Source organism: Mirounga angustirostris, unplaced genomic scaffold (assembly GCF_029215605.1).
Source record: "Mirounga angustirostris isolate CCGP_5_RB_7025 unplaced genomic scaffold, mMirAng1.0.hap1 SCAF_9, whole genome shotgun sequence".
Taxonomy (NCBI): domain Eukaryota; kingdom Metazoa; phylum Chordata; class Mammalia; order Carnivora; family Phocidae; genus Mirounga; species Mirounga angustirostris.
In genome coordinates this window covers 15,076,804-15,088,748 of record NW_026991717.1, presented here as the reverse complement: position 1 = coordinate 15,088,748, position 11,945 = coordinate 15,076,804, and the positions used below count along the sequence as shown (strand labels likewise).

The following is an 11,945-nucleotide window of genomic DNA, read 5'->3' as shown; positions in this document are numbered from 1 at the left end:
GCTTTCTTGACTTGTTGTGAGGCCTTTTTCACTGGTTGGACTCTTAGCTACCCAAAGATAGGAGGTGCAGCCTCTGTATCTTTCCCTTCTCCTTCTAGAACTTTATACAGAATACCTACTTGATAAAACTTCTTGACTGTGCTTATTTGTAATCTCTGCTCACAATTGGGTCCTTGACAAAACCCACTATAAACTTCTCAACTATCAATTATATTATACATCAAAAATGTGGGTGAAATGATGGAGAAGAATTCAACAAATAGCACTGCTCATAATTAGAGAAGATTCTACCTTCTATGATATGTAATTTGATGAAATATGCTAAGCAAAGTACAATCCCTATAATTGGTACTCATTTAAATTACTCATGTTTACTGTAAATGTTTTTACTGTAAAAAAATATGCTCCTATTGAATTAGATAAAATTTTATTATTGAAAGCATGGTTAAACAATTAAAACGAACAAAGACATACAAAGTTCCCCAATTCTTGCTCAGGATCGAGTAGATATATAATAACTGTTAGTTCTGTTTGCCTTCCATTAAAGATAACACTTCAACAATAATATTAAGCCATTTAAATTATTTTATAAGTTTTTAAAGTATCGATTCTAGGGGATTTTTAAAGTTACTGAGATGGTTAAAATTGGTTAGTATAGGGGCGCCTGGGTGGCTCAGTTGGTTACACATCTGCCTTCAGCTCAGGTCATGATCCTGGGGTCCTGGGATTGAGCCACTGCGTTGGGTCCCTGCTCAGCTGCTTGTCCCTCTCTCTCCCTTTGCCCTCCCTCCCACTTGTACCTATGCACATGCACTCTCTCTTTCTCTCAATAAATAAATAAATAAATAAATAAATAAATAAATAAATAAAATCTTTAAAAAAAATTGGTCGGTATGTTAGTTTTGCAGGGCTCTGTAACAAAGTACCAAAGACTGGGTGACTTAAATGACAGAAAGTTATAGTCTCACAGCTCTGGAGGCTGGAAGTCCAAAATCAAGGTGTTGGCAGCTCTGGTTCCTTGTGAGGGCCATGAGGAAGACTCTGTTCCAGGCCCCTCTCCTTGGTCATTGGGAGACATCTTCTTCCCTCTACGTGTATCTCTGTGTCTGAATTTCCCTTTTGTATAAGGACACCAGTCGTATTAGATTAGGGCCCATCCTGAAGAATTCATTTTAACTTGATTACCTCTGTAAAGACCCTGTCCCCAAATAAGGCCCTTTTTTCAGAGGTACGGGGCATTAGGACTTCAATGTATTCATTGAAGAATGCATTCATTCTACCCATCACAGCCGATAATTAAAGAAATGCCATAAAGAGATTATGAGCTACATTTAAATTTTATACAAAGAATAATTTTTTTTTTAAGATTTTATTTATTCATGAGAGAGAGAGAGAGAGAGGCAGAGGCAGAGGGAGAAGTAGGCTCCCCACGGAGCAGGGAGCCTGATGTGGGATTTGATCCCAGGACCCTGGGATCATGACCTGAGCTGAAGGCAGACGCTTAACCGACTGAGCCACCCAGGCGTCCCATACAAAGAATAATTTTATAATACCTTACTATAAAGAGAAAATTGTGGAGTCACTACAGTTTGGAAATATGAGTGATAAACCTCATGTTATTTTAGGCCACTGGAAAATACATTATGGTGGTTTATCCTTAAAGATACGGAAAAGAACTTTCCTGAGGAAATCACATAGATAAAAATGTGAACATCTTTCTTCTGAGCATCTCAAAATACTTTGCCTGTCTTTTAAATTTTTTTTTCCCCTCTCAAAATCTCTTGGGTTGGATATGGGACATCCCATAGGTGAGAAAACTGAGGTGAATGGAAATTAGATCATTTGTTTCACATCATCTTCCCTTTCTAAATGCAGAAATAAATTTGTTCTCTGCATTTGCTTTATTGGAGGTATGTCTGCTTGACTAGTTAGAGCATGACAAAGATTATGGCATTCCAGGACTGTTGATCTTTAAATGGATTGTATTCATGAAATAATCAGGGTGGGGGCAGGTCTGGAGGGCAGCCCAGGGATCTACCAGGATGGGATCTGAGCCAGGTGAGGGTTGTGGCTTTCTCTGAGTGGGGATAGCCGCTGTCTGCCCATTACATCAGGCTAGGAAGAGGAAATTTAAAGATATGTGCCTATCTTTATATAAATTTATGTACAGTATATATAATGCATATATGCATTTCCTCTTCCTATCCTGATGTAGATACATATGATATATTATAGGAATATATTGTGTAGATATATTACAAAATGTGTGTAATATTTTGTATCCCTCTGTCTGACAAGAATGGTGGGCAGGGAACTGGCCCCCCCGCCCCCATCCTACCACTCAGCTTGCTAGTGGACTTTAGACAGGCCCCTTCGCTTCCTGGGCACCTGTTTTCTCAGCTGTGAGATCAGAATATCAGCTGGGGTGCCCGGCTAGGTCCCCTACAACATCACAATCTGAAGAGGGAGGGAGATTGTTCCAAGCATTAAAAGCGATTCTCCCGTGGCTAACCCTCATGCTGGATGGACCCTCAAAGCACAGTCATTAGGTACCCTTGTCCCTGCCCTGTCGCTCACGAAGCCTGGTTGGGGGTGGGGACGCGTCAGTGCTTCTCAAACAAAATGAAGAGTTCTCCAAGACACCTAGCGCTGACCCCTCACCTGGCCCACTAGCCGCCCCTCCCCTCCCCGAGCCCCTCCCCGCACCCCTCCCCCGGCCCCCACGCTGGGATACTCCTCAGCCCCGCGGAGGGCTGGCCTCACCGGCCGCGGGGCTGACACTGTGAACTCTGCAAGTCGGGGAGTGAAAACCTCCGCACCCGGGGTTTGCCTTTCCCGAACAGTTTCAGCGATTGTTAAATGCAGGGAAGTTACAAGGCGCGCGGTCGGGTCGAGGACTGGGCTATTTAAACAGAGGCCCCTTTATCGGCTTCACCCCCTACCGCAGGGCAGCCTCCGCGAGTTATCAGAGTGTCATTAACGGGGGGGACAGCTGCTGGTAAACAAGGAGGATGTCGACACCAGCTCCTCAGTCAACAGGAATTTAGCTGTAATCTGTCCCTTTGCTCAAAGGAACACCACCCGCTCTCTCTCGGTACCGCGCATCATTAATTTATCTCCGTCAACGTTCCGATGGAAGGCTGGCAGTGACTCAGGAAAGCCCGCTGGGATAGAAAATTAATAAGGTGCTAGGGACATTCACCTTAGGTCAATTCGAGGGGACACGGAGAGAAAGAGAAGTTGCTCAGGAGTTCCCTGCTTAGCTGGAAACCGATCCTACATATTTATAAAGGTGAAACTGGAGGGCTGCCAAGCGCCTGCATTTAAGTGATTAACAAATGTTTCCCTTTAAGTGGACACCTCTTGTTCTAAATATATTTGACAAGAATGCAAAGAGTCATCTGGAGGGCACGGAGGGCACCGCTCGGGCCTTCCCTTGCGCGGCCGGCGGGGATCGCGGGCCCGGCGGCCCGCGCCGCTCCCGCTCGGTGCCCGCCGAGTTCACGTCGTCGGTGGGCAGGCTGCCAGCACCAGCGGCTCCCCGCTGTTTAACGACAATGGATTTACTGCTTCTCTGCATATTGGTGTTATTTTGTATAAACAAGGTTAACAGTCCTTTTAAATTAAATGCACCACCTGGTGACTGAATGGGTGACCTTGCCAGCTCTCTACACCTAGCTCGGAGAAGCCCAGGATCTTGCTCTGATTTCTACCGGTAGCTCGGGACGGGATCGCCTCCCCTTCTTATTTAAAGAGAGGGAGGTGTCCGCTCCCTTGCGCTCTGACCCCGCCTCCGGCGACCCGCCCCCACCGAGGTACAGGTGCGCGCGGCAGGTGAGACCGGTCCGACCCCCTTGCCCGTCGCGCAGGTCGGCTCCAGGCGGTGCCCGGAGTCTGCGCGTTGGCCGCCAGCCCTGGAGCCCCGGGACCGCCCCGCTCGGGCAGTCGGTGTCATCGGAGAGTGACAGACGACCCTGTGGGCCCTGCCAAGGCTGCCTCCGAAATAGAGATCTCCAGAGGGGGCAACACCGTGAAAAAGGTCCTTTGTGTTTCACTCTAGCGTGGTATTGATCTAATATAGGCCTCGGCACTTTCCCCACCCTCCAGGAATTTGAACACCTGGAAAAATTCTCCCGGCTTTACATGTGAGGAAATTTAATGGTGTAAACAAACTCGGCAGGAAGCCCCCTTTGAAGGCGGTGGTGCCGAGCTGAACGGCTCGAAAGACTTTGCTCGGGAACGTCCACTGCAGTGTTGAAGGATGGCTCGGAGTCGAGTAGGGAAATTCAGGCACAGAGCACAGCTTTGGATGCATCTAGAAACTTCGTCCAGAAATTTCAAGCAAAAGACACTTGAGTTCCCCGTCGAATTTGAAAGGCACCTCCGCACTCCCTCCTTACTATTTGCCAACCTCCCCCTGCCTCCTACCCCCAAGTAGGGCGGAATTATTCAGGAGTATTCGCGTTCCACCTTAGCCTAAATTCTAGACCGGTTTGGCAGCCTTATTGTTATGCAAAGAAGGAAATCAGATCCGGAGAGGAGCGGTGCCTTCCCCAGGGTCACCTGATCCAGAATCCAAGTCCCCAGACCTGCAAGTCGAAAGCAGTTTTTGCGGTGTTCCCACGCAGTCCCTGCTCTCTCTACCCAGAATGTATAGTGTGAGCCAGAGCCGTTGGAAGTTTTTGTTCTTAGCAGCATAAAAGTCACTGGTTAAATAGCTTCTGCGTAAGGTTTTCTTAGAAGTCCAAATTCCAATCATGGAAATGTCTCTCTAATAAGAGAGTAAAGTAATTCCAGTAAGTGATATAATTTTCATTGCTAGAATTGCAACAATTTTATATAAATTTTATTTAAAAAGTCTGAATTCAGATTTCTTAATGCCTTTCAATGCGTGAGGTAAAATGTGTCCCCTCTTCCGAAATTTCCCTAAAGAGTACATTACATGGGTGTGTGGCGGGCGCAGGGGGGATAAAACAACCTAATATTAATAAAATCCATTGTCCATACTCCGTAAGGGCATTTCTCGGTAAGTCTGTTTCTAATGGCATTAAACATTTAGTGTGGACATACAGGGTGCTAGGTTTTCGGGGACACAGAAATGAACAAGGCACAATCAGGAGCTTGATTAGTTATGGAAATACAGAGGGACTGAATTTATATATAAGAAACCTCTTATGGGGGGGGGGTCCCAGGGCTGAGGGCTCATAACTCGGGGTCCAAGCAAACTTCACGGAGCTAGAAGTGCTTCACCCTGGGCAATTTCATGTGAGTTATTGTGAAACAAGTCAGAATAGGAAGATATTTACCTTAGCGATTACCTATGGTGATTACTGTTTGCCAGGCATTCTCCTCAATACTTGGCCTAATCCTCCTAACAGCCCCACAAAGCAGGAAATGTTACCAACTCCACTTTACATGTAGGGAAAGTGAGGTGTGGAGGAATCCAGTCATTTGGCCAATGTTTCACAACGGCAATGGAGAAATGCAAACCCAAGCAGTCTGGTTTGAGCCCACACTATTATGCTGTCCCTGGATGATTCTGTGGGCATCGTATGGACATAGCCGTCTATTACTTTCTTCCTTCCAAACAATCATTTTCTAGGAACTAGTTATCGAAATGGAACACATACTTAAAAATTACTCCTTGGCAGACACTACTGTGGGCTTTTTCTACAATCCTCTCATTATCTTCTCCCCCCAAAACCCTGTAAATTAGGTATTTCCTCATTTCATATGTAAGGGAACTGGGCCATTCATCATCACCATGGTCAGCATCATCAATGTCATCTTCATCACATCCAATAAACTTATTGTGACTAAATCCAAAGAGTACTTAGAAGTATCGGATTTTCTGGGACAGGAAAAAACTTTGAATATTCTTCTCCACTGTAAGACCAAATTCCCAGACTTTTCACTTAGAGATATAAGGCGCGGAGACTGTCATGGTAAACACCCAGGAAGCAAGAAAGGCCCATGAAAACATGGACATCTTTATAGTAGAAGGGGGCTTTGCAGAGGTATTAAAGCAGAAATTGCAAAAGGGAATGAGAGTTGAGAACTGGGGTTGTCAGGAATATAAGAGGTAATTTCTAGCTAATCCTAAAGTAGCCCTTCTTTAGGGCAAATAGATTTCTGTTACTTTGTAGAAGCTGCTCTCAGAATATGAAACAAATTACTTCACAATAAAGTTTTTTTTTTTCTTAGATTACTCACCACTGTTACCTTCATCCTCCACTTTGTCCTACTGATGCCCTCTTACTCCCCTCACCCCCAAACCCTAGTAAATCTACCTTGGGTCAGAAGAGCAGACCACTTCTCTGAACCTCAAATCACATTAGGAAATGAGGTGTCTGGTTAGTGTTTGGTTTTGTTTCAGTGCTTATAAGTCAGATCTACTGATTTTTCCAATTACAAAAAAAATAGTATTATATAATAATAAAGAAAATTGGGAAAACTATAAAAAAGAAAAGAGAAGCTCACTGAAAATTCCATGGCTGAAATTACTTAGGCATTTTTCTCTTCCAGTCTTTTTTCACATGAATTTTGTGAAGAAAAATGAGGATCACTCTCATGCAGTTTTGGATGCTACCTTTTTACTTCATAAACATGTTTCACTATCACATATTCTTTAAAATTCATATTTTCAATGATTATATAATATTCATTATAAGGATTTATTATAGTTTTACATAATACAGATTAATAATTCCCCTATTCCTGGATATGTAGGTTATCTCTATTGTTGCTGTTAGAAATAATCTTGCACATGTATTTTGGCTGCCTATATGATTTTCCCTTGCTCACTTGGATTGCTTAGAAATAAAGCTATTAGATCAAAAATCATGCAATTTTGCTGTCTCATCAGGAATATGAACATGCCTAACACGTGAGTGAGTTTAGAGGGGATAAGATAAGATTTGAAAGTTGAAGTGCCCACAAATTTTGATGCTATGCTTGGTGACTTCTGTAAAAAATTAATATATATATATATATATATGCACATTTTTTCCTAAACCTGAAAATTACGCTGGATTGCCTTCTGTATTCCATTCTGAGACTTCCTTTGTATCATATGTTGCTTCCTTTAAGGTTGGGTTTCTGCGTTTTGGATGTTAACAGGGAAGAAAAAAAAAAAAACATAGTGGAGATGCTAGAGCTTAACATAACCCACCATGGTTTGGAATTTCTCTAAGGGAATTTAGAAATTCTAGTTTGTCAAGTATCTAGTCTCTTCTGTATTTTTCAAGAACACAGGTTAGGTACAGCAGAAGGTTGCTATTAAAAACAAACAAACAAAAAAAAACACACAACTTTCACCAGAATTTATAAACTCTGGATTTATAAGCTATTAAGTGGTACCTTTATGGCCCCAAAGAGACATTATGAATTTCTAAGGCATTTAACTTTGTCTTGCTTCATGGCTAAATGAATTGCGTTGCCACTTTATTTTTTTAAATTTTTTTTTAAAGATTTTATTTATTTATTTGTCAGAGAGAGAGAGTACACAAGCAGGCAGAGGAAGAAGCAGGCTCCTCGCTGAGCAAAGAGAACGATCATGGGATCATGACCTGAGCTGAAGGCAGATGCTTCACCGCCTGAGCCACCCAGGCATCCCTGCATTGCTACTTTATTTATTTTTATTTTTTATTTTTTTAAAGATTTATTTATTTATTTGAGAGAGCGAGAATGAGAGAGAGTACATGAGAGGGGGGAGGGTCAGAGGGAGAAGCAGGCTCCTCGCTGAGCAGGGAGCCCGATGCGGGACTCGATCCCCGGACTCCAGGATCATGACCTGAGCCGAAGGCAGTTGCTTAACCAACTGAGCCACCCAGGCGCCCATGCATTGCTACTTTAAATGGAAGTTATGTTTGACAGTGTTCAATATGACTTCTTTCGGGTTGGGAGATAAAGAAGCCATTATTCGTCGTCAGAGCTCCTGGATCACCCCTACCACTTGCTCATCTATACTGGACTCTAGCTCTTCTTGTGGCGTGCCCACCTCTTACGCCATCTCTCTGTCTGGCCAACAGCGTGCTGGATGCTCCCAGTGAGCCTGGCATCCCAAACGACCTGTCTGTATTCCTTTGTATCCATTGTGGTTGGGTGCTCTCAGCTTTCTGCTTGGCCTTGGTCAAAGCCGCCATACACTCTCCACCTCTTCAGTTCCGGCCCGAATGCCTTGCGCTTGAATACAAATAACATTGGAGTGGGAAGCTTTTCTACTCAACTACGGACATAGTTGAACAGATTTTGCTTTAATGAAATGAAGTGGAGCCTGAATTTATCGGGAAACGTGTGGAATCAGCAGAGAGTAGTAAACACAAGTCTAGGGAAGTGGAAAACCATTGTGTACGATTTCGTGTTTTTTCACTCCCAGCGGGCATTTGGGCATTATTGTAAAGAACCATGTTTTCAAACCTGCCAATAACAGAACAGATCTTTATTCATTGTGGATGAAGCTTCCATTGGGAGAGTCGAAGCTCTCGTTCCTTTTTTGCCAGCTAGAGAAGCCCTTCACAGTTCCAAGCTGCTGTTTTCTGACTCCTGCGCCATAATGGGAGATGTTGGATGTATTTCCCATAGGATAACCACAGTGCTTTCTGGGGAAGTCAGACAGTTTCTATGGGGGCTGCTGCTGGTGGTGGCATAGAATGACAGTCCACCAGAGAAACAATCTCAAGGAAAGGGAAAGTATATTCCTTCCGTCCATTTGTCTTTTCTCTGCGTGTATTATTGCAAACAACAGAATCCACTCAAGTCAGTTTAGGCAGAAAGGGGATTTAGTAAAGGAAATTGGTAGCTCATAGACTCACCATGGCGGGGGGGGGGGGGGGGGTTGTTGCAGAAACAGATTTGAGGCTAAGTTTCCGGAAACATATCCCACATCAGGCCACAAAACTGCAGCATGAGCAGACAGTTGTCATCGCTCCTTCATGAGCAGAAGACTCTCAGAACTTTGGCAACCGTGCTGTGGCCTCCGGGGATGGATGCCAAACTTGCACGGCGAACTCAACTGCAACCCAAGGCTGGGGCTTCTGTTGCTACACATACCCAGTAAATGGAAACTCCACCAAATGCTCATAGCCATGTGTCCCATGCAGGCGGCACCATGGGAGATGCAAGGGAGGCTGTGGATTTGAGAGCTGATTTCGACATTGGGGTTTGGGGCGTCATAGTATAGATTCCCTGGTTTTGTATCCCAGCACACACATTTATTCAGCAGGAATACGTCTTCCCGCTTCTAGACATGAGCTTGCAGCCTAGCCAAGCGGTTGACTACCTGGGCTTCAGAATCAGTCAGACATGGGTTCAAATCCATGTCTGCTTTCTGAGTGACTCTGAGAAGTCACTTCCCATCTCTTTCTTTCTCCTCTGTGCCTCATCTTCCTTATCTGCAGAATATACTTACTACCCTGTACCTTCGAGGTATGTGATAAGAATTTAAATGAACATCTATGTAAAACCCTTAGTATAGTTTTTTATAACGGAGTGAACATTCAATATCTGGTGGTTGTCATTCCAATTACTAGTAAGAAGGCTGCAGGTATATGGTTTGAAAAGGGGGGGGAAACCCTTACTACCAAAAATCCTATGTTAATAATAATAACAAGGATAACAATAATCCTGCTAGTAACAAACCAGCCTCTACCCAAGCCACCCAAGTTCATCTTAACGTTTCTTATAAGATTTCAGTTCATATAAGGAATTATATGGCCATGGCTGAACAATGGGAAAATGTGAGGTCAGATGCTTCCACAACTGTTTCCAAAATAAACAGTTACAGGAAGCTCACTCCCCTCTGCATTAAAGCTTGGGGGGGGGGGGTGGATACGGAGGAGGCTTTGTCACTCTGAGCTCCCAACAGGAGATGTGGGAGCAGATCAATACGTGGCTAAGTGTTTTAGCGGCAAGTTTATTATGTTTGACAACAATGACAATATAGTATACACTGAATAAAATGAGAATGCACACATCTCTCCCTCTCATACACACTGCTTCTATTTTCCCCTTGAACCTCCTGAGTGAACGCCAGTCATACGAAAAGCATGCGGAGTGGGAGTTGAGATCCGCAGGGCCAAAATTACCCAGGAATTTCAGATTTCCAGAGCCGCAGCGGGGAACTTCACTAGCCAAAGGAGAAAGAACAAAAGAGACTGCATGTTCAGGAGTAAAGAGGCAGATCAACTGGGAAAGGCCTGCTTGGCCACAGAGTTACATTTCTTGATCATCAAGCCATGTCTCTTTCCCATGGTGTGGGCAGCCGAAGGAAAAAGAAACAAGCAATATCTAAGTCTACTGTAACTTTACATAATAAAAGGCAAAACTGTTTTTGATGCTTCTACTCAACTGTTCAAAATCATATTTAGATGCCATCCCGTTCCCCCTCTCTGCCGATACCCAGATGTTTCCACTTGCACTTAAGGCTTGGTGGGCAGGCGACCTCCAGATGTTTTGAGGGGGCAGAGGAAGTTCTTTCTTTTGTGGCAAATTCGAGAGGTGAGGATTCATTGACTCATGTAATCGTAATCTTCCTACACCTGGAATTTGGAGCCGAGCTGCTTGCCCACTTTCCCAGTCCTGTGTGGGGTCATTTGACTGGGGTGGGGTAGTGGGGGAACCCGTGGGGCTGGGATTATGTAGACAAGATTCCAAAATACCTACCACAGTTCGGATTCGCCCTATGCAACTCCTGTTCTTTTAAAGGGCATTTTGTAGACAAGGAGGAAACTTCAGGCCAAGTCACCAGCACAAACTAACCTCCCATGCTGGTTCTCCCATCATCCTCTCTGACGATTTGCTCTGGAATCATGGTGCTTTTCGGTAGCTTCTGAGTCTTTTTTCTGCTTCCCTGGGATGCAGTTGTATTTCATCTTCCTACCCCCTGCCCTCCTGCCTTGTTCACTCCGTCCCAGCGAGACTGTTCTGTTACTCACATACTCTTTGCACACTCCTGCCTGGATGAGCAGGTGGATGGGTGGGGGAGGGTTTGCCTCTGTTGTTCTTTGTGTCCAAAACATTCTTTTCCGGATGTGCCCATGGCCCTGACACATTTCATTCAGGTCTCTGCCCGAGGGCTCCCTTTTTGGAAAAACCTTTATTTCCATGCTGGGTGAAATATCAGTGCCTCCACCACTTCCTGGTTTACTTTTCTCCTGCTCACCATTTCCTATCGCTGCCTGACAGAGCAAATCATGATTTGCTTAATTGATCCTGCCTGTCCTTCCCTGCTAGAATCTAAACACTGTGTGGGCAAGGTTGGTGTCTGCTTTGTTTCTTACTGCATATCCATGGCCTAGAACTCTACCTCACACAAGTTGGGCCCTTTATTAACAATATTGTTATGCTTATGTTTTTATGCAGTTTATGAAAGATCTGCTCATCCTCTATGGACATCAGTGGGACTCCTGTCCCCTTCCGCTCACAGTGGTTCTTTTCCTAAAGAATTAGGTGAGAAATAGGGGCGCCTGGGTGGCTTAGTCAGTTAAGTGGCCGCCTTGCGTTCAGGTCATGATCCCAGGGTCCTGGGATCGAGCCCCGCATCAGGCTCCCTGCTCAGCCAGGAGCCTGCTTCTCCCTCTCCCTCTGCACCCCCTTGCTTGTGCTCTCTCTCTCTCTCTCTCTCAAATAAATAAATAATAAAATCTTAAAGAAATAGAATTAGGTGAGAAATGGAGTGAGCTGTTTCCCAAGGAGTTTGGAGCAAACATTCAATGATCAGGAGGGAATTAAGGACTTTGCCTTTTTGCTGCTTCTTTGGAAAGAGTAATGACCTCATTAAAAAAAAAAAAATGAATAACAATCCTGGGGGTATAATGCACAGCATAGTGACTATAGTTAATACTACAGTATTACATATTTGAAAGTTGCTAAGAAAGTAGATCTTTTAAAAGTTCTCAGCACGAGAAAAGAAATTGTAATTATGTACAGTGACGGATGTTAACTCG

General features: G+C 44.2%; 1 long non-coding RNA gene across 1 annotated transcript in view; it reads right to left on the bottom strand.

The window, feature by feature from the left end:
- Positions 1 to 11,945, bottom strand: part of LOC135361531 (uncharacterized) — a 185,417-nt gene that overhangs the window by 125,861 nt on the left and 47,611 nt on the right. The gene's annotated exons all lie outside the window — the stretch shown is intronic.